This window comes from Stigmatopora nigra, unplaced genomic scaffold (genome assembly GCF_051989575.1).
Source record: "Stigmatopora nigra isolate UIUO_SnigA unplaced genomic scaffold, RoL_Snig_1.1 HiC_scaffold_25, whole genome shotgun sequence".
Lineage (NCBI taxonomy): Eukaryota > Metazoa > Chordata > Actinopteri > Syngnathiformes > Syngnathidae > Stigmatopora > Stigmatopora nigra.
The window spans coordinates 2,996,462-3,020,855 of record NW_027551604.1 but is presented as its reverse complement, the minus strand read 5'-3'; the positions used below and the strand labels follow the sequence as shown (position 1 = coordinate 3,020,855).

At 36.1% G+C, this 24,394-nt stretch overlaps 1 long non-coding RNA gene across 1 annotated transcript in view; it reads left to right on the top strand.

Moving 5' to 3' along the window:
* Window positions 1-24,394, top strand: part of LOC144192149 (uncharacterized) — an 86,751-nt gene that overhangs the window by 43,065 nt on the left and 19,292 nt on the right. Inside the window, exon 3 of the long non-coding RNA XR_013325053.1 lies at window positions 16,042-16,182. This is a non-coding gene — a long non-coding RNA (uncharacterized LOC144192149). The remainder of the gene's footprint in view (window positions 1-16,041; window positions 16,183-24,394) is intronic.

Genomic DNA, 24,394 nt, shown 5'->3' with positions numbered 1-24,394 from the left:
TTAAGTATTTCAAACCTTGGCTGTAATTTTTGGATTAAAAAATGCTACAAAAGCATGCATTTTTTTAATTCTACAATATTGATATAGTTTGAACAAATATTTATATATATTTTTTAGGTAATAAAATGTAATGGGTGCCACATGTAGTCCAGAAAAATAATTGAAAAAATATAAAATCGGAAATCTAGTTTCAGTTAATTTTTTTGCAATTTAAAAAAAACATGTACAAGTGTCACTATTTCTAAATAAATAATTTTTCACCATTGTATTTTTATATTAATTTTATAATCACAAATTCATTTTTCAAATGAAATTAAGATAAATTAACAAAAACCTAAAAATACACCAAAAACTTTTAGCTGTGATTAATCACATTTAGTCCATCCTTGACTATTTTAGTATTTATTAAATTAAGAACTAATAAATTAAATTAATTAAATTGTCATGTAGTCCATCCTTTGCCATTTTAGTATTTATTAAATTAAGGACAAATACATTAAATTAATTAAATTAAATTAAGGAATGATGACTTCCAGGGCGTGGCTCCATTTTTTTAACTAGTTCTACAATGTCTTCTGTGTCTGTCTTGCTACTGCCACCAACACATTTCCCCAATACGGGATGAAATAAAATTCTCATCTAATCTAATCTAATCTACCGTATTTTCATGACTATAAGGCGCACTTAAAAGTCTTACATTTTCTCCAAAATAGACAGTGCGCCTTATAATCCAGTGCGCCTTATATATGGAAAAAATGTCATTAATTGAGAGTGCGCCTTATAATGCGGTGAGCCTTATAGTCGTGAAAATACGGTAATCTAATCTAACAGTTCTACATATACACACTACCTTTCTCATAACATATTTAACTCCAAAACCCACTTACAAGTTCCTTCACACTATCAATGACTCAATTTTTAAGCCACTTTTCATTGTTTAGGTCAAAGCATGGCTAAAAAAAACAACTCTACCAAGGCCTATTTTATTTATTTTATCTATCGATTCATGTCAAAGGTAATTTTAAACCCAAGGTTGGTTACTTAAAGCCTTTTTTTTACCTCAGGAAAAATAAATAAACCTACTCCCACCTATTTGGAAACTCATTTTGAAGAAGCAACCATGTGATTCCTTGAAATACATGTTTTTTTTTAACGTTTTTATGCATCAGCCTACTACATCCTGTGTGTGCTATTGATTTGCTGCCAGTGTCCATAAAATTACATTTGGAAAAGTAGACTACTCTCTTAGGATCAATAGAATGGAGGTGATTCGTTGATAATAGCGCCATTTTTCATCCAAAATATATTCTACTTTCAATCTTTACCTTAAAAAGAGTGAAGCTTCTTTTTCCCCGTTTTTATTTATGATGCATATTTCCATTCCCTGAAGGAGAAATAAAAATACAGTGTTCCCTCGCTTATCGCGGTTAATGGGGACCGGGACCCCCCCGTAATAGCTGCATTTCCGCGAAGTAGCCCCTTCAAAAATGCTTAAAGAAACGTATAACTCGTGCACAAAAGCACCACCAAGCAAAAACATCATAGTAGTCCGGATGGGAGGATCTTCTGCAGTTTTTTTGCATGTAAGAAACATCGTTATTGGCAGTTGTGAACATTTTTGGGCGGCGAAGATGCGCCTGTAAACAGCCATGACGTCATCAATGCCATTCCTGAACTCTCACCATGTTTTTGACCATTTCTTTGGCCTTTTTTTTGATGCAATTACTAATTCTTATTAAATATTTTGTTTCCCCCTCTTGTAAAACGATGTCATTTACAATTTTAACTTAATATCTTTAATTTTTTAATTTATTTTTTCCTGAAAAATATCCGTGAAGCTCTGAGTCCGCGATAGCTGAAGCGCGAAGTAGCGAGGGAACACTGTACTCACAAAAAAATTCAGCAAAAATCTAATACTGTAGTCTTCAAAGATTTGACCCAAAAGAATACTTTAATACTGCCACTGATATGCTAGACTTCAAATTTTGGGTGTGTACTACAGTCAATGGCCCTTTGGATACATTACCGGTTTTTCTAAATCACTGGTGTCCAAGTTGTGGTCCGTGGGCCAAATCTGGCCCATTGCATCATTTTAGGTGGTCCAAGAAAGTGAATGATGAGTTTGTTTTATGATGAAATTCAGAATATTGTAGATTATTTCCTGTGTTTTCCTCATTTTAAATCAATAATTGCAAAAAAAAATGTACTAATTTGAATATTTTGTTTCCCCCTCTTGTAAAACGATGTAATTTACAATTTTAACTTAATATCTTTACATTTTTTATTTATTTTTTCCTGAAAAAAATCTGCGAAGCTCTGAGTCCGCGATAGCTGAAGCGCGAAATAGCGAGGGAACACTGTACTCTCCAAAATATCTGCAAAAATCTAATACTGTAGTCTTCAAAGATTTGACCCAAAAGAATACTTTAATACTGCCACTGATATGCTAGACTTCAAATTTTGGGTGTGTACTACAGTCAATGGCCCTTTGGATACATTACCGGTTTTTCTAAATCACTGGTGTCCAAGTTGTGGTCCGTGGGCCAAATATGGCCCATTGCATCATTTTGGGTGGTCCAAGAAAGTGAATGATGAGTGCTAACTTTCTGTTTTATGATGAAATTCAGAATATTGTAGATTATTTCCTGTGTTTTCCTCATTTTAAATCAATGATTGCAAAAAAATGTACTAATTTGAATATTTTGTTTCCCCCTCTTGTAAAACGATGTAATTTACAATTTTAACTTAATATCTTTACATTTTTTATTTATTTTTTTCCTGAAAAAAATCCGCGAAGCTCTGAGTCCGCGATAGCTGAAGCGCGAAGTAGCGAGGGAACACTGTAATAAGAAAAAAAAGTCGTTATTTACCATTTGGGACTATTTGAGAGGAATGTTATATTTAATAAAGCATCAAAGTAGTGAATGAGAATGGGGAAAATATGGTGATATTTTATAGACATCTCCTTCATGAATCATCAAATTTAATCATGTTGTGAAGGCGCTGAAGAGAAATATGGAAGGCAACACATCAGTTACTTCGTTTTTGAGAGTATTTGCTCGTATTATTCGCTGAGAAGAAGGAAAAAAAAGTTAGTGGAGGAGTTATGGAGGTTTTTATGGTGGTCAGTTGTCAAGTTGAAAGTATGTCGTCTGGTTTTCATGGCGGATGTTTCCAGGGGACGTGAAGGAGGTCGATAATGGGTGGTAAAAACAAGTTTCACCATTTTTTTGGGGTTTTAAGGTGCCCAATAAAAGAGCATATGTCAAGTCGGAATAGCAATTCCGGGGTAGATATCACAAGGCATGTCATGTCTTGCACTCTAACAAATGCAGGTAGTATCAAAGGTTGTGTCAAGGCAAGTTTGAGTTTGATTTATTTTAATACGGGATAGCTGGTCTTCATGAATATATTAGTATTTGTTAATGAAATATATATGTAATTATGTAAGATTGTAGCTGAAGGCTAATTTTTATCTTTAGGCCGTTGTGTAGGTTGAAGAGAAACACACTAGAGACACATACATATGTAGCACAGTTTTAGATGGTGCTCGGACGTTTGGTCGCCGGTCTTTTGGTCCCTTTTGGTCGCCGCTCAAATGGTGATAGAGTGTTGAAATCAGTGGTGTTTAATGTCAAAATTATATTCATAAGACAGAGTTTAATATCTAAGTACTGTTTAATATCTAAGTACTGTTTAGTATCTAAGTACTATTTAAAACAGTGGGTATTTAGATATTAAACTCTCATGAATATAATTTTGAGAGCTGGTTTCAACAGTACTTGTGTATTGAACAGTACTTAGGTATTGAACAGTACTTAGGTATTAAACAGTACTTAGATATTAAACAGTACTTAGATTTTAAACAGTACTTAGATATTAAACAGTACTTAGATATTAAACAGTACTTAGGTATTAAACAGTACTTAGGTATTAAACAGTACTTAGGTATTAAACAGTACTTAGATATTAAACAATACTTAGATATTAAACAGTACGTAGGTATTAAACAGTACTTAGATATTAAACAGTACTTAGATAGTAAACAGTACTTAGATATTAAACAGTACTTAGATATCAAACAGTACTTAGATATCAAACAGTACTTAGATATCAAACAGTACTTAGATATTACACAGTACTTCAGTATTAAACAGTACTTAAATATCAAACAATACTTAGATATTAAACAGTACTTCAATATTAAACAGTACTTAGATATGAAACAGTACTTCGATTTTAAACTCTCTCTTTGCCCACCCCTGTTTTAGTGTCATAGAGCAACATACAGAATCTTGAATTTAGTGCATACCCCACTTTGAATTTTTTTCAAAGTTTTAAGTGGGTAAAAATGTGCCATGTTGCATTTGTATGTTGTTTTTTTATCGCTTAATAAGGGCAATTGCAATCATTAATAAGGGCAGCAATTAGCCGAGGTTGATAGTTATGTATTCTGTGATATCTTCTACAACTATAATATTTTGACAATATCTGATTTGAATTTATGCCACCGACCGACACTGCAGTCATTCGGGTCAGAATTTCAGTCAGATGAAGCCTGATTCTGATCTCAAAAGATCCAATTTTACGCCTTTTGGCTTGCATTTATAAAATGTATGCCACACAACTTGGAAGTTGGGGGCTATTTGGATTAATTTCTTTTTGAACGACCAGTTTGTTGCTCTCCATTTTGCCAACGCGAGTCGCCACTCTGAGAAAAAAAAATGGAGATTCTACTGCTTCTCTGTACAGAGGTGACATCACATAATACCGACAAGGTGGAGTGGCCGGCCTACTGACAGCTGCCATCTATCACTTGGCCCAGAGGTGAAGTGACAAGGGTCGTGCTGGTCAGAATGGCCAATAGCCGAGAATTTATTGAAAGTGTCTTTTCGCCGGTCAAGCGTAATGCCGTCTGTCATTAATCCCTTTGACCGCCAATCAATCAAATCCTTTTCCAGGGTCAAACCAGTACGCAAAAGGCATCACATGACTGCCATGCTGTCAAAAGTGAAGCCAAGAACAACCCTTTAAGATTTATTTGATTCAAGGTGGTTGATAGGCAGGATTCTGTAAGTGTCTGCGCCCCGTCTGTGTAGTAAAATTCATGAATGGGTCTTTCTATTGGTTCATTTTTAGTGGTTTATGTTTTTTTTAGGAATTTGGATTTTTTACTCAATCAGGGGAGTACAAAAATATATTTTTAGTATTACAGATTTACAAAAAATAGTTAAAAAAATATTTGTCTATGTAATTTTACGCAATTTACCCACAAAAAATACATATGATGAAAATAGTCACAAAAATAAAATAAAAAACCTGATCGACCGCCTCTGGTCGATTATACCATACTATGTTACCTTTTTTTTTTTTAATAATACTGTATATACTGCAATTCCTGAACCGAAAGGTGCACCTGACTATAATCCGACCATATTTTACAATAAAACAATGACTACACGAAACATGCAGCTGATTATCTACACAAATTTACATTAAATCCACAAGAAAGCAATTTTTAGTTCAAAGATTGACGCATATATTTAGTATAAAGTTATTTTTATTCAACCGGAGGTCGTTGATAGGCAGGATTCTGTAAGTGTCTGCACCCCGTCTGCGTCGCGAAATTCATGAATGGTCCTTTTTAGTGTTTTTTTTTTTTACATTTTTTTAGGAATTTGGAATTTGGAATCTTACTCAATCACGGGGAGTACAAAAATATATTTTTAGTGTTGCAAATTTACAAAAAAATAGTTACAAAAATATTTGTCTACATAATTCTACGAGATTTTCCGTCAAAAACAAAAATAAAATAAAAAACCCGATCGACCGCCTCTGGTCGATTATACTATACTATGTTACCTTTATTTTGACTTGCAGATTCACAATAAAGCATAAAAAGCGGCCATGTTGGTAAAAGAAAACAACCATGAAAAGTTACCTGGTAAATTGACTAAAAACAAGAACTAGGGATGCAATCAACAAAATGTCCACAGGCTCAATAATGACTCCTGCTCATTGGATAGATAGGCAAGAGCCACTGTTTATCTCTAAGCAATTTTCATTGGTGGAAGCTCACTCATTGGGTAATAAATCTTGCCTACCAAAGGTAATTCTCCCTTGACGATATGTGCATCCATGTTTACAGTCTGCTGCGTAAAGCCTGAGAAAAGTGGAATAATTACTTGAGCCGAATTATTGAACAGCCTTGTAAAGAAAATATATAATTGAACATTTTTTAATATCATGGATAAACTCCCTGAATATGTAATCAGTGAGATTAGATGTACTTAGCCAATGATAGGCATGTCCCTGGTGCACCGTTTTTTTTTCGATATTCAGACAGAAACGGAGTATTTGGAGCTTAAGTCGTTTACTTTGACCTGTGAGTAGAATTAGGAAAGATTATATTAAATGATTTAAGTCATTTTTGTTCTGTTTAGCGGAAGAAATATGAGGAAAATATTCTTATGGTGACAATCTACATCCAAGTAAACATAATGTTAGGAACTTTTGACCATTTAACATTCATTCATTCATTTTCTGAATGGCTTTATACTGACTAGAGTTACAGGGGGTGCTGGAGCCTAACCCAGCTGACAGAGGCGGGGGACAGCCTCAATTGGTGGCCAGCCAATCGCAGGGCACAAGAAGACAAACAACCAATCATAGCTAGGGGCAATTTAGAGTGTCCAATCAGCATGCTTGTTTGTGGAATATGGGAGGAAACCGGAGTACCCGGAGAAAACCTGTACTGACCTGGATTTGAACCCAGGACCCCAGAGCTGTGTGGCTGACGTGCTAACCCAGGGGTGGGCAAACTTTTCAGCCCAGGGGGCCACATTGACTTTTTAAAATTTGACAGACGAGCCGGGTGAGCACATGATACGATACATATAAAAAAGTGCATCCGTTAACACTACATAGGAAACATAAGCAGAAAAAAAGGACTCACATATTGACATACTCATCACTAAAGTCAAAAGTACAAAGTACTTCAAGTAGTAGTAAAAAAATAACACTTGGACAACGTCGGCGGGCCGGATTAAAAAACCCAATGGGCCAAATATGGCCCGCAGGTCGTAGTTTGGCCAGATCTGGACTACAAGAGAAAGGAGATATTTTCATCCAAAAATTCAAAGTGTAGCTATCAGTGGTATCAACCCCACACAAAATAACTTCATCTCCACTGGTGAATTTCCACACCCCAATGATTTCCAAAGTGTTTTTTTTTTGGACACACCAAACGTTATAATCTGGACACCTCTCCGCTTATTGTCTTATTGTTAAATCAAAGTCGCCATGATCAATCAATGCCTTTGGCTCCATTTATGAGCACAAGGCGGAGTGTCATTTTACGACAGATTGTCTTCCCCTTGCACCATCAAGACAAACAACACGCACGTGAGTTGCTGAGGCGAAGCTGTCGTCAAGGTCGATTGATTTAGCAGGCGTCTCGGGGCATAATCAAAGCCCCTCATCCCACAGGCGTCGCTTGCCTGGCTGCACTGCAATCATATTTGCACTTGATCACATCCCCAAAGAGGTTGTCACCTCGGCACTAGGTGACTCTTGAGCCCAATATGCCTGCCGTACACGTCCCCCCGCCCACACTATGGCGGCCCACCGATCCACTTGTTAGAAGGAAGTTGACCTTCCTGGGATCAGGTATGCGTGCAGGCTTCAGTGTCTTGTAAATGAGAAATGCCCCCAATGCCCGCCCGGGAAGGCGTGAGCTCCTTCACCCGAAAGCTGTGTGCACCAAATTTTAATTGAGGGCAAGTGGGAAAGCAGCCTCTGGTATTTTTAAAACTTTAGCGGTTAAGTACAGGCTTTTTCTTTCCTGAGAATAAAATATATATATGAAGATACGATACATATAAAAAAGTGCATCCGTTAATAGTACATATGAAAGATAAACAGAAAAAAGGACTGAAGTGTTAACATACTCATCACTCATTTAAAGTAAAAAGTATAAAGTACAAAGTCAAGTAAAAAGGAATGTATTAAGAAATATTAAAATGTCATTTAAAAAAAGCAGCCTCTGGTATTTTTAAAACTTTAGCGATTATGTACAGGCTTTTTTTTTTCTCCTGTTCGCAGGAGAGAGAAAAATATATATATACGAAGATGCGATACATATAAAAAAGTACATCCGTTAATAGTACATATGGAAGATAAACAGAAAAAAAAGGACTGAAGTATTAACATACTCATCACCCATTATTAAAGTAAAAAGTATAAAGTACAAAGTCAAGTATAATGGAATGTATTAAGAAATATTAAAATGTCATTTAAATTTCATGTGACAGAAACTACTTAGCATTGTCTTGATATCTTTAGGAATATGCAATTGATTATATACTGTATAGTATCTCAGAAATACCATGTGTGATGATTTTTCTTAAGATTTTAATTTTTTAGTTACTGTATTTTCTTGCATATAAGCCGTATTTGTCGCTCAAAAAATAATGACTGAATCCAGTGTACGGCTTATATGTGGATAAATTAGACTTGACATGCACGAATTTGCAAGTTCTCAAAGATTTATTCAAAATAGAGAAAAGATTAACCGATAAAATGCTAAACAAAAATAATTTTGACGTCTATGAATGAAATTCAAGTAAAAAACTTGCATAAAATGTCAAAAGCGATGATTTTTCTTAATATTTTCCCTTCAAAATAACACATTTGTACTCCCTATTAAACCCATGAACATGAAGGTGAAAATTGTCAATCAGTGGGCGGCTTATACGTGAGAAATCGTAAAATTCAACGATTTTAAGGCAGTTATAAGGATACAACTTATCCACACAGGCAATCAATATATGATAAAATACAGTAATTCATTCTCAAAACACCATCAACCCAATATTTACTCACATTTACACCATCCAGTGGCAGTACAGTTACAGCTCATCCTATCCTGAGACTCTTTTGGGCGAAAAAACCTAAAATAGGTCACTCTAAAGTACAATATTTCCAGGTGGACTTGAAGTAGACATTTCCGCTCATCCACACAATTTAAAGACCATCCGAGCATTGCATGCCAGGACCAAAATCGTAGTAGGCATGTACATTTTTAATACACACATGTAGAAGAGCTGTTACTGAAGATACCACTTGTGAATAATTGAGTAACCCCCGCTGAGACCCTTCATCCTCGTCCAAGTTCGTTCCACCAAGTGGCAACTGAGTTTTTTTGGGGGGGGTTAGGGGGTGTGGCTACTTAGTGGTTTCGTCTAGAGAAAAGATTTGTGGAGAGATTCGTCATTAAGTTTCGTGTAAAGCTCAGAAGTATAAACTGTCAGGCACATTTCACATGTGGGAATATGAATAACAAGTTGTGGCGTCAGTCATTTTTTACTGGCCATCTTTTCCAGTGTAGAATCTCTCTCTAAGTCTCTCCTATGTTCTGTCTTGTGTCTGTCCCATTGGACATTTTGGAATTCTAGGCAACATTTGTTACGAATTCACAAAACCTTCAAGATGTCAACATAGCTGTCAGTCCAGTGAGTATCACAGGGATACTTGAATTTTGCTATCTTGAGTTGAGCTATCAATGCGGTTTAAGATAGGGATTAAAGAATTATTTTAAAGAAAATTAGGGGCTGGTAATTATGATCTGATGTTTTAAGTATTTCTTGGTATTTTAGGTGACTGTGTATAAGCCGCACCCTTAAAATTCGGTTAATTTGACAATTTCTCGCGTATAAGCTGGCCTCTGATTCACATTTTTCACTTACAGATTTATGGTTTTCATAGGGAGTAGAAATGTGTTACTTTGAAGGGAAGATTTTAAGAAAAATTATTGTTTGCTGGGGTGTAAATACCAGTCAGCACAAGATGTGATACATATAAAAAAGTGCATCTGTTAACAGTACATATGAAACATAAACTGAAAAAAAGGATTTAAGTATTAACATACTCATTACTCATCATTAAAGAAAAAAGTAGAAAGTACTAAGTCAAGTAAAAAGGAATGTATTAAGAAATATTAAAATGTCATTTAAAAAAAGATAGAAGGGCTGTAAAACACCAAAACCAAGATATGATACAAATAAAAAAGTGCATCCGTTAACAGTACATATGAAACAAACAGGAAAAAGAGGACTCAAGTATTAACATACTCATTAATCATCATTAAAGTAAAAAGTATAAAGTACAAAGTCAAGTAAAAAGGAATGTATTAAGAAATATTAAAATATCATTAAAAAAAGATACATAGGTAGCTGTAAATCACGAAAAACAAATAAAAGTGGACAGAGCTACTGCCACTGGCTTCCACCTGACGGCGCCATCTTGGGGGAAAAATAAAATAAAATAAATGAATAAAAAATATATAAACAAAAATATTAAATAAAAAAAAAAAAAATTGGACAACGTCGGCGGGCCAGATTAAAACGCCTAACGGTGCCATATGTGGCCCGCGGGCCGTAGTTTGCACACATTAGATCTAGAGCAAACACCAAAATTTTCAATCACAAGTTCAAACCCCCAAGCTAGTTGTCAAAGAAATTTGTCTATCCAAATCCAAATGAATTGGATTACTAAGAATAGACTGATTTTTAATGCTCTTTTCTACTTTATTTTGCGCAAGTACTTGGGTCTGCAAGTACTAGGGTCTGCAAGTACTATTTGAAGAAATAAAGGGGCAGTTTGGCTTGACTTGAGTTCATTAAAGGAATTAAAAACAGCTTCTTCAAAAGAGTACAAATCCCGAAGCTACTTGGGCAGGTTGGCACGGTGATCACGGCAAATCATTGCCACATGAACAGACTGGCAAAAACATGGCCTTAAGAATCTATATTTAGTCAAAAAACCAGGAAAAAAACGTAAACTGATGAACCCTTGCCGAGCTGCTGTTGCGTGTAGTGTTTTTTTACTCTTAATGAAGCATGACTAACTGCTTCTACAGCTGACTTTAATTACAAATTGCTAATACGCTACAGCCTCAGATCGTTCATAGTTGAACAATTTTCATTTTACTTTCCTAAATTGATTTATTTAAGCTTAATGAAAGTGTTATCTTTAAAAAAAAATCCAACATCATGGCTTTGGCATCTCATTATGGCCAAACGTCAGTTTTTTGGTTTCACTAAAATGGAAATATTATTCATTTAAAATAATCTTATAGTAATAAGAGTGGATACAAATTAATCGGGATGTTGATGTAGTCTCAAAATATTTGTTCATTTTTCATATCAGTAGTTGTTTTTGAATCATCCTGTCCAATGCTAGCTTGCAAAATTACTGTACTAGCTTTTGCCGGGTCTATATGTTAGGCAAACTACGGCCCGCGGGCCACATCTGGCCCATTGGGTTTTTTAATCCGGCCCGCCGACGTTGTCCAATTTTTCTTATTTATTTTTCTCCCCAAGATGGCGCCGTAATGCGGAAGCCAGTGGCAGTAGCTCTGTCCACTCTTATTTGTTTTTCATATTTTACCGCCCTTTATCTTTTTTAAATAACATTTTAATATTTCTTAATACGTTCTCTACTTCACTTTGTACTTTATACTTTTTACTTTAATAATGAGTGATGAGTATATTAATACTTTAGTCCTTTCTTTCTGTTTATGTTTTATATGTACTGTTAACGGATGCACTTTTTTATATGTATCATATCTTGTGCTGACTCCGCCCATCTGTCACATTTCTTAAGTCAATGGCTAGAAGTTGATAACATTTTGTTTACTTGGATGTAGATTGTCATCATAAGAATATTTTCCTCATATTTTTTTCGACTAAACAGAACAAAAATGACTTAAATCATTTAATATAGTGTTTCCTAATTCTACTCGCAGGTCAAAGTAAATGAAATAAGCTATAAATACACATTTTTAAAGTCAATATGGCCCCCGAGCCCAAAACTTTGCCTACCCCTGTGTTTAAGGCCACTATTCATTATACAATTACCAAGACTTAAAGGATCAAACCCACTTGACTATATTTGGTTTTCTACTCTCCTCCATCAACCGATTTCTTTTCTACGAATAATAAAAACTCTGTCGTCTGGGAGCCGCTTGACTTTAAATTCCGAGGCTCTTGTCAAATTTTTTTGGTAAAATAATCCCGTCAGAAATCCAGCGTCTTGTGTCGAGCGACCGGCTGACACCTTCCATAAAGCGCTTTTCATTCTCGTCCTAGAAAAACTTTTTTATTTTTTTTTTAGCAGAGCAGAGATCTATATATACTGTATTTTCACGACTATAAGGTGCATTCTCAATGAATGACATTTTTTCCATATATAAGGCGCACTGTATTATAAGGCGCACTGTCTATTTTGGAGAAAATGTAAGACTTAAGTGCGCCTTATCGTGGTGAAAATACGGTAATTGCTATTGACTTCCAGGTATGAAGCACTCACTACACCATAGTCACCTCGAGAGCCAGCCATTGTTGATGTTTTGGATTTTTTTGTATAAAATCTTGCAGTGGGGGAGGAGCTATATGATGGAAGATGTTGTAAACTAAGATGGCAGATCTGCATATTTAACAGTATTGTTTCAGTTCAGGCGTTTGTGTTTTTTTTAATATCTGACAGTGGCGGTTTTTCGTTTTTGGTTTTCAGTTTTTTCCATATATAAGGCGCACTGGATTATAAGGCGCACTGTCTATTTTGGAGAACATTTAAGACTTTTAAGTGCGCCTTATAGTGGTGAAAATATGGTAATTGCTATTGACTTCCAGGTATGAATCACTCACTACTTTACAGTCACCTCTAGAGCCAGCCATTGTTGATGTTTTGGATTTTTTTGTGCAGTGGGGGAGGAGTTATATGATGGAAGATTTTGTAAACTAAGATGGCATCTGTATATTTAACAGTATTGTTTCAGTTCGGGGTTAGGGTTATGAATGAGATTCGAGAAAGAAAAAAAACGTATCTTGCATAAAACGTGAAAAATACTCACTTCTCACATCTCATTGTACTTGTACGATGAATATAAAGGCATCAGTGAGGTTGTCTTTCTGCCCAGACCAACCAAACATTGTTCATCAGGCAATATTTGAGTCAATAATTTCACATACCAGCTATTTAATGTTCATTGAAAGCAAATATGTTGTTGACAAGACCTTGTGTGTATTATTCAAGTGGTTAAAAGTAAAGGATAAAGATAGACATGCCCTCCAGTCTAGCCAATTTTAAGCCATGTCAGAAATGTTTACCAAATAATCTGATCACAGCTTGGCATTCTTATGAAGTCTGCATCCTTGATAAAAAAAAAAATTGGTTCCATTAATACTCCTTTGTGGGAAAAGATCACTGGTTGGCTATCTTTTAGCCCTTTTCCTTTATCAATGCGGTATCCGCATTCCTTCAAGATTAATTGGTATCAATGGCGCGTTTTTGATGTGGCGCCACAGTCAAGGTGTGGCGATATTGGCCCCACGTCACCAGCAACCTTTTCATCTCGGGCGTTCAGTCTAGCCATCTGTTCGCGCTCATCAATGAGGGTGCCGAGGTAGGGCGAGGACATGCTGGGAGGGAGAAATGTCTGGGTACAAAGTACCATTAAAATGTAAGTACCGTATTTTCACCACTATAAGGCGCACTTAAAAGTCTTAAATTTTCCCCAAAATAGACAGTGCGCCTTATAATACAGCGCGCCTTATATATGGAAAAAAAAAACGAAAACGAAAAACCACCATTGTCAGATATTAAAAAAAACACAAACGCCTGAACTGAAACAGTACTGTTAAATATGCAGATGCAATCTTAGTTTACAACATCTTCCATCATATAGCTCCTCCCCCACTGCAAGATTGTATACAAAAAAATCCAAAACATCAACAATGGCTGGCTCTAGAGGTGACTGTAAAGTAGTGAGTGCTTCATACATGGAAGTCAATAGCAATTACCGTATTTTCACCACTACAAGGCGCACTTAAAAGTCTTAAATTTTCCCCAAAATAGACAGTGTGCCTTATAATACAGCGCGCCTTATATATGGAAAAAAAACGAAAACGAAAAACCACCACTGTCAGATATTAAAAAAAAAACACAAACGCCTGAACTGAAACAGTACTGTTAAATATGCAGATGCAATCTTAGTTTACAACATCTTCCATCATATAGCTCCTCCCCCACTGCAAGATTGTATACAAAAAAATCCAAAACATTAACAATGGCTGGCTCTAGAGGTGACTGTGTAGTGAGTGAGTGCTTCATACTTGGAAGTCAATAGCAATTACCCTATTTTCACGACTATAAGGCGCACTTAAAAGTCTTAAATTTTCTCCAAAATAGACAGTGCATCTTATAATACAGTGCACCTTATAATATTAATAAAAAATTCAAAACATCAACAATGGCTGGCCCTAGAGGTGACTGTAAAGTAGTGAGTGCTTCATACCTATAAGTCAATAGCAATTATCGTATTTTCACGACTATAAGGCGCACTTAAGTCTTAAATTTTCTCCAAAATAGACAGTGCGCCTTATAATACAGTGCGCCTTATATATGAAAAAAATGTAATTCATTGAGGGTGCGCTTTATAATGCGGTGCGCCTTATAGTCGTGAAAATACGGTACTTGATTAAAGAAATCTTGTTTAAATGACACACTGGAATCATTCAACGTTCTTATTTTCTGACCCGTGTTCAGGGAGGACAATATTTCTTTCATGGTGCCGTTCATAGAAGGTCTTTGGAGTCATGTTTTTTTGGGTTTGGTCAGGACAACTGAACAACTAAAGTATGGACGAGTAAAATAATAAGGCTCAACACCCTGGTCAAAATAAAATAAAAACTATGATAGCAATAGTAAAAGGTGCTCGGACGTTTGGTCACCAGTCTTTTGGTCGCTGGTCAAATGGTGACAGAGAGTTTACTGTTGAAACTAGCTCTCAAAATTATATTCATGAGAGAGAGTTTGATATCTAATTACTATTTAATATCTAATTACTGTTTAATATCTAAGAACTGTTTAATATCTAAGAACTGTTTAATATCTAAGTACTTTTTTATATCTAAGTACTGTTTAATATCTACGTACTGTTTAATATTTACGTACTGTTTAATATCTAAGTACTGTTTATTATCCAAGTACTGTTTATTATCCAAGTACTGTTTATTTTCCAAGTACTGTTTGATAACAAAGTACTGTTTGATAAAGTACTGTTTGATATCTAAGTACTGTTTGATATCCAAGTACTGTTTGATATCTAAGTACTGTTTAATATCCAAGTACTGTTTGATATCTAAGTACTGTTTAATATCCAAGTACTGTTTGATATCCAAGTACTGTTTGATATCTAAGTACTGTTTGATATCCAAGTACTGTTTGATATCCAAGTACTGTTTGATATCCAAGTACTGTTTAATATCCAAGTACTGTTTGATATCTAAGTACTGTATAATATCCAAGTACTGTTTGATATCCAAGTACTGTTTGATATCCAAGTACTGTTTAATATCCAAGTACTGTTTAATATCCAAGTACTGTTTAATATCCAAGTACTGTTTAATATCTAAGTACTGTTTGATATCCAAGTACTGTTTGATATCTAAGTACTGTTGAAAACTTTAGATATTTAGATAATAAACTCTCTCAATTAATATAATTTTGAGAGCTGATTTCAACAGTACTTAGATATTAAACAGCACTTAAATATTAAACTGTACTCCGATATTATATCTTACTGTGAAAGGACTTGGAAGGGACTTGGAGTTGTCTTGGAAAGGAGGAGGTTTGGGTCGACGAGGTCTTCAGGCAGCCGCTGCACTTCAGTAGAGAATTGACAATCACATTAACGTGTACAGAAATAAAACTGACAAAACTAACCATGTTGCCTGAATACCAAATGAGGAAATGCTTTCACTGGGCTTGTTAGCTTTCTTTGCTGGTGCAATGCCTTTCAATGTCTGCTGAGATGGCTTCTTCTGTTAATGACCTTACTTTGTGTACAAACAAGCTTGATGCAGTGCCAACGTGATGCCTAATGACATCAAATTAAAATTGAAGGATAAATAGCATGTAGAGAATGACAGTGTGGCAGTTAAAATTCACCCATTTATCAGTTTTGTCTTTTCTACTCAGGTGTCAATAAAGGGGAAATAAGTGGATCCACAAAATATGACTTTATACCAGAGGCTCTTTCAAAAATGACCCCCAAGTGGGATTCAAACCCAAGTCTCCACCATGATAACGGGGAAGTCAAACCACTGATCTACTAAGCAGGTAAGAAAGTTTTTTTTTAAAAAACAAGACAAAAACTGGATTGAATATTTAACACGAATATTAAAAACGTATTGGATAGGAGAAATTTTCCAAGTCAAAAAATAGTCAAAAATAGTCAAAAAATAGTCCAAAAATAGTCAAAAAATAGTCCAAAAATAGTCACAAATAGTCACAAATAGTCAAAAAATAGTCAAAAAATAGTCAAAAAATAGTCAAAAATAGTCACAAATAGTCAAAAAATAGTCAAAAAAAGTCAAAAAAAAGTAATAAAAAAAAGTCCAAAAATAGTCCAAAAATAGTCCAAAAATAGTCCAAAAATAGTCCAAAAATAGTCCAAAAATAGTCCAAAAATAGTCCAAAAATAGTCCAAAAATAGTCCAAAAATAGTCCAAAAATAGTCCAAAAATAGTCCAAAAATAGTCAAAAATAGTCAAAAATAGTCAAAAATAGTCAAAAATTGGTCAAAAATTGGTCAAAAATACTCATCTTGCTAAATTCTAAAATTCCTGACATTTTCAAACATACTGCACTACATGAAATCTTTTTTGGGGGGGGAAATTCATTGACATCCAGGTACTTTTTCAGTGAATACTTGCCAAGAAACCTTTTTCAAAGTACTCTCCCAAAAGCCTTAAATTAATATTGACAATCTATAAGAACCCATAATTGAATGTGTGTTTAGTATCCATACATTACACTTGTTTATCTTATTTCATTTATATTTTAATTCCCCCATTTTCTTTGATTAACAATCCTAACAGTTGTCCTTACATTATCCCACAAATGAAAGTTTTGAACATTAAAAACTGGGGTTGCCGGGAGGTCTCCCAAGTGCACTCCAAGTGCTTCCAAAAAGAAGTCCTCCACTTCCAGAATTGTGTTAACACAGTAGCCAGCTGAGATTGTTCATAATTGATCTAATGCCACAGTACTTGGAAAAGGAAAAGCTTAAGTAATTAGCCAGCGGCCTGCAGCTGTTCTCCGTGCACTACTCCCCAACTCGCCAGTCTGGCAATTGACGCGCTGGCGGGCAGGTGTTATCATTAATAAATTCGGAGTTTCCAGATTAAAAAAATGGATCATCTTCTACTTGATGGTCCGATTCCTCCACTATTTGGTTCTGAGATGACCTTGCTCACATGGTTGCGCTGAAAATCATTAATTGTCCGTCGTCTATGAATGCAATTCAAGTAAAAAAAAAACGTATCTTTCATAAAACTTGAAAAAACTCACTTTTCGATTCATGCTGTATCTCAGAAATAGCAAGTGTGATGATTTTTCTTAAGATTTTTCTTTCAAAGTATCACATTTGTACTCCCTATTAAAACCATGAATATGGAGGTGAAAATTGTGAATCAGGGGAAGGCTTATACGAGAGAAATTGTAAAATTCAACAATTTTAAGCCAATTTTAAGTACAGTATTTTCACGACTATTAGGCGCACCCTCAATGAATGACATTTTTTTCCATATATAAGGCGCACTGTATTATAAGGCGTACTGTGTCTATTTTGGAGAAAATTTAAGACTTAAGTGCGCCTTATAGTGGTGAAAATACGGTAATTGCTATTGACTTCCAGGTATGAAGCACTCACTCACTACACAGTCACCTCTAGAGCCAGCCATTGTTGATGTTTTGGATTTTTTTGTATAAAATCTTGCAGTGGGGGAGGAGCTATATGATGGAAGATTTTGTAAACTAAGATAGCATCTGCATATTTAACAGTATTGTTTTTCAGTTTAGGCGTTTGTGTTTTTTTAATATCCGACAATGGTGGTTTTTCGTTTTTGGTTTTCAGTTTTTTCCCATATATAAGGCGCACTGGATTATAAGGCGCACTGTCTATTTTGGTTTAAAATTTAAGACTTTTAAGTGCGCCTTATAGTCGTGAAAATACGGTAATACGCAAGGATATACAACTATACTCTTATTTTTTCAGTCAGTAAATGTACCTCCATCTTTTACCTCCCACGGTGGTCCACGCATTTGCAATCTCCCCAAACAATTTAAGTTATTTATTTTAAAAACAACATCCATGCATAATACAATTCAAAGTTGTTTGGCTATTAAGATCCCTTTTGCCTAACAGACATTTTGCGTTTATTATGTTTGCTTTGCCCCAAGCATGTATGAGATGTTTTGCTTAGTTGGTGAGTCATGTTAGATTTTAATCAAGAAGACAACAGCTCCAATCATCCCTCAGGGTATCTCACAACTCTTTTATGACTTGTCTCAGAGAAGACCGCCAAGGCTAAAAACTCCAAAATGACACGGATCTTTTAGTAGACTAAAAAGGGCCGGTGCTCGTTATTGATGTTTCAAGTGTTCGCCACCTTAAAATCTTTATTAAGTGTTCCAAGTATGATGTTCATTTTCACTAAACTGTCCAATCAATACCAATTTCTTTACAACATTAAACACACCCAAAGTATCAAATGAAATAAAACAACATTATCAACACAATGTTTTTGTTTTGAAGCAAAAATGTCAAAATTCAAAAGCTCCTTAAAATCGAGAACTATTGGGATTAAAATTAACCTACTTCTAAACTTTGACACTTTTTGTAAATTAAATAGGTAATCAATCAACTTACGTCTGGCGACCAAACGTCCGGGCGACTAAACGTCCCGGGCGACCAAACGTCCGGGGCGACCAAACGTCCTGGCGACCAAACATCCCGGGCGACCAAACATCCCGGGCGACCAAACGTCCCGGGCGACCAAACGTCCCGGGCGGCCAAACGTCCCGGGCGGCCAAACGTCCCGGGCGGCCAAACGTCCCGGGCGGCCAAACATCCCGGGCGACCAAACGTCCCGGGCGACCAAACGTCCCGGGCGACCAAACGTCCCGGGCGACCAAACGGCCCGGGCGACCAAACGTCCCGGGCGACCAAACGTCCCGGGCGACCAAACGTCCCGGGCGACCAAACGTCCCCGGGCGACCAAACGTCCCCGGGCGACCAAACGTCCCGGGCGACCAAACGTCCCGGGCGACCAAACGTCCCGGGCGACCAAACGTCCCGGGCGACCAAACGTCCCGGGCGACCAAACGTCCCGGGCGGCCAAACGTCCCGGGCGGCCAAACGTCCCGGGCGGCCAAACGTCCCGGGCGGCCAAACGTCCCGGGCGGCCAAACGTCCCGGGCGGCCAAACGTCCCGGGCGGCCAAACGTCCCGGGCGGCCAAACGTCCCGGGCGGCCAAACGTCCCGGGCGACCAAACGTCCCGGGCGACCAAACGTCCCGGGCGACCAAACGTCCCCGGCGACCAAACGTCCCGGGCGACCAAATGTCCGCACGACCAACCATTGGATAACAATCAATTATTTTGAACACAAACATCCAAGAACTTTTTTAAATACAATATTAATTTTCACAAATCTGCCCGATCAATACCAATTTATTAATAATAATTAAACACTTTAAATACTCCCCCAGATATCAAATGAAATCCAACAAAAACATACATAACGCAAAAACACAACACAATATAAACTTTTTTTGTTTTCAAGCTCCCAAAATCTTTAAAAAAATATCACTAAACTTGGTAAAAAATACTTAAATATTTTATTTATTGCCTAAACTTATACCTTTTAGGTTCCAATCACATTAGATTGACTGTATAGAAAATCTTATCTTGAGCTTCTTGTAAAATTAAAATGACTTGAAACTTGGAAAAAATGATACAAAAAGAACCATTTTTAACTTTTTGAGAAGGACATGTTGACCAAGGTCAAGTGAGCTGATCGAATGTCACGCACGACGAGGGTGATGTCAACCAAGCTCACCTGAGCGTCTTTCTTCCAGCATTCCCATTAGCGCCTGAGGTGATAATGACACACCCCCGTTTTTTTTCCCTATTTTGCGCCATGGCCAGACTGTTATGAGAGCTCTTGGCACGGGTTCGAGTAGCTGTTAAGCAGGATCTTGGAAACATCACACCTGCATATTACTTGCAGATGAAGCATGGCTTCCTAACAGTTCAATTTGCCTGAAAATCATAGTAGGAAATTATTCCAGAAAAATGAAATATTGTACTTTGGCTTTTTGGATATTCTTGATTCCACTCTTTAAAATGTACTGTATTATAATCAGATCATCTTTCGATATGAAGTACTCTCATTTTTTTTTAAATTGACTTCTAGGCTTAGGTGTAGACTAAGGGTGTCAAACTTGGTTCGCGGGCCGCATTAATGTCAACTTGATTTCACATGGGCCGGACCATTTTAGATATAATATTTCGATTTTTTTTTAATATAAATGGATTAAAAGAACTGGATTAAAATCCCTGATTATTCAGTTTTTTATAGATCTAAAACAATGTTTATTTTAGCTTTTTTTAAAATATATTTTTAGATTTTACTAAATGATTTTTGAACTAAACACACAGAAAAAATGGATAAAAAAATGACAGATATTGTTTTAAAAGGGAGAAAAATCAGTAAATTTAGTATACATCTATACTCATAATTTTAATTTGATCCAAAAACAGAAAGTCAGCACTCATGATTTACTTTCCCGGGCCGTATAAAATGATCCGTCGGGCCAGATTTGGCCCCCGAGCCGCCACTTTGACACCTGTAGTGTATACTGTGCTGACACAACAGATCAACGTTGGCTGTTTTTATTAAAACATGTTCATTTGCATTTTTATTATTTTTACAAAATAAGAAACAAAAACAAAAATAATTATTACATGTATGTATATATAAGTTAAGTGCAAAAAACTATAAAAAAATAGCCACTTGCCACACAAAACTTGAACTAAGATTACATTTTGAGATATTTACTGCCTAATTAAGACAAACGATAAAAGTTGACCCATTAGTACATATTGTGTGCCCTGAAAATTAAAAGTATAGATTGGTTAAATAATTGAATCACTGGTGGACTTATAGGGTCAATATACGAAGTGTACTGAAGGAATTTGGTACCACTATCTGACGCCAGGGGGCGATATTGAGCTTCCATGTCCTCCCACTGTTTGTTTCCTTTTTCTTGCACTCAGATAAACACACAATAAAACAGCTCTTCACTTTGCGCCTGTCTGCCGCTATGTAAACCCGGAACTCAGCTTTCAGAAGGCGACCAGTCATACTTTTGCCGCTAATGTGAGCGAGGGGAAGAAATCTAACCATTAGGGCAACATGTCCGCCTCAAAGGTCTGAGATTGAGGGTTGAATTCCTAGTGGGTTTCGACCTTCATGTGTGGAGTTTGTTTGTTTTGCCCTGGGCTTGTGTGGGTTTTCTTTGGGTACACCCGTTTCCTCCCATAGACCAAAAATATGCTAGGCTAACTGGTTTGGCATTCTAATTCGTCCCTAGCTATGATTGGTTGTCTTTGTCCTTGTGCCCTGTGATTGGTTGACTACTGATTCAGGGTGTCGTCCCACCTGGTGTCTGTAGTTAGCTGGGATAGGCTCCAGCACCCCCCACAACCCTTGTGAAGAAATGGAGTATAGAAAATGAATGAAGGAAAACTCACTTTACTGGATTAAAAAACCTGAATATTTTTTTTTATAGATCTAAAACAATGTTTATCTTAGCTTTTTTAAATAATTTTTTTATATATTTTTAGATTTGACAAAAACCCTGAATATTCCGTTTTTTATAGATCTAAAACTATGTTTATGTTACCTTTTTTTAATAGATTTTTAGATTTTACAAAATAATTTTTGAACTAAAAACACAAAAAATGGATAAAAATGACATGTTTTTATTTAAAAGGGTGAAAATCACGAAAATATAATATACATCTATACAACTATAAAAAAAATCTCGTACAAAAGTTAGGTACTGTACACAATTTAAAATAATCAAAAATACAGGAAAAACCATATAAGTTGAACTAGTTTGGAAATTGGAGCAACCCTGAAGTGAAATTGTTCACAGGGTGCCAAAACGAGTGCCCCTATTGGCTATTGCAAAATATATATGGCAAGATTCTGGTGTGATGGACAAGTAAGGAGAGAAAGGTGAGGAAATAAAATGTATCAGCCAAGGGACATTGCGAGGGAGTAGGATGTGTGATATGGGGGTGGGGGGGGGTGGGGTTGGGGTAAACACCTCAAATACAGATGCCTGCATGAGGAGAACATGCTGACAGACTGCTGCAACTTGAAGGGTACGAGTAGGGAGCATGTTAAAAAAGACAGATATTAGAGAAGAACCTGAGGGAAAAAAAGAAAAAAATTGGGTTAACACAACCAAGATGGCCCCAATGGAGCCTTTAGTTTGTTTAAATAAAAACCCACTTACCGTATTTTCACGACTATAAGGCACACTTAAAAGTCTTAAATTTTCTCCAAAATAGACAGTGCGCCTTATAATCCAGTGCGCCTTATATATGGAAAAAACAGAAAACCAAAAACCACCACTGTCGGATATTAAAAAAACACAAACAATACTGTTAAATATGCAGATGCTATCTTAGTTTACAACATTTTCCATCATATAGCTCCTCCCCCACTGCACGATTTCATACAAAAAAATCCAAAACATCAACAATGGCTGGCTCTAGAGGTGACTGTGAAGTAGTGAGTGCTTCATACCTGGAAGTCAATAGCAAATACCGTATTTTCACGACTATGCGCCTTATAATACAGTGCGCCTTATATATGGAAAAAAATGTCATTCATTGAGGGTGCGCCTTATAATACAGTGCGCCTTATTAATGGAAAAAAACAGAAAACCAAAAACGAAAAACCACCACTGTCGGATATTAAAAAACAAAATAAAAACGCCTGTACTGAAACAATACTGTTATATTTTCAGATGCCATCTTAGTTTACAAAATCTTCCATCATATAGCTCCTCCCCCAACTGCAAGATTTTATACAAAATAATCCAAAACATCAACAATGGCTGCCTCTAGAGGTGACTGTGTAGTGAGTGAGTGCTTCATACCTGGAAGTCAATAGCAATTACCGTATTTTCACCACTAAAAGGCGCACTTAAAAGTCTTAAATTTTCTCCAAAATAGACAGTCAGTGCGCCTTATAATACAGTGCGCCTTATATATGGAAAAAGTGTCATTCATTGAGGGTGCGTCTTATAATGCGGTGCGCCTTATAGTCGTGAAAATACGGTATGTATTTTCCTTTGCGTTTATTTCTACTTGAGGGTTTGTCCGCCTGTATATAGCAAATATCAGTGTAATTGTCGTGGGAACACAGCCAGAGGTGTTGGTGTGTAAAGGGTGTAAATGAAGGGGAGCAGCTGTGTATATGACAACAAAACGTTAGCCAGACGATGGTAGCAATGGTGTTTTTTGAAAAGCCCGAGGCGGGAAAATATAGAGCTGGGGTTGTTTGTCTGTGATGGATATGAATGTGTCAAGTAGTACTGCAAACAAGTGCATGTGGGTGTGTTTTTTGTTACTGTTGTTTTGGCATGCAGGCTGAAAAACGTTGTGTTCTACTGTTTGCACTACAGACGTCATGTCCAACTATGTTGGCGCAAGGTCAAACTTGAAGGTTTAAGTCCCAGGATGGATATGTAGATGTTACCAAGTACCCACGTTAGTACTGAATATTTTATTCTAGTTAATTCATGACATGGGTTTATCACTTGGTTTTGTAAGAAAAAAATGGGTGTGTTTTTATTGTATTTTTTTGGGGTGGATGTTTAGAACTGACAAGAAACCTGAGATGTTTTTTACTGTTTTTTTTTTTGGCGAATGAGCCGTATTTGTTAATAAAAAATAATCATTAAATCGAGGGTAAGGCTTATATGCGCATAAATTAGACTTGGTATGCATGAAGGTTTCAAAGATATGTTTCAAAATAGAGAAAAGATAAACAGATAAAATGGTAAACTAAGTTTATTTTGATGTCTATGAATGAAATTCAAGAAAAAATATTTTGAATAAAATATGAAATGATGCTTTGGATTTATACGATGGTTTTTCTTAATATTTTTTTTTAAAGATTTTTGTACACCTGTTAAAACCATGAATTATGGAGGTAAAAATTGTGAATCATGGGGCGTCTTATATGAGAGAAATTGTCAAATTTTATGATTTTTGAGGCAATTTTAAGGGTTCAGCGGATTCATACAATGTTTTTTTATAAGATTATTTTTAAAGATTTTTACTCCTATTAAAACTATGAATATGGAGGTGAAAATTGTGAATCACGGGCGTCTTATACGAGAAAAATTGTAAAATTTAATGATTTTTAAGGCAATTTATGGGTACAGCAAATTCATACGATGA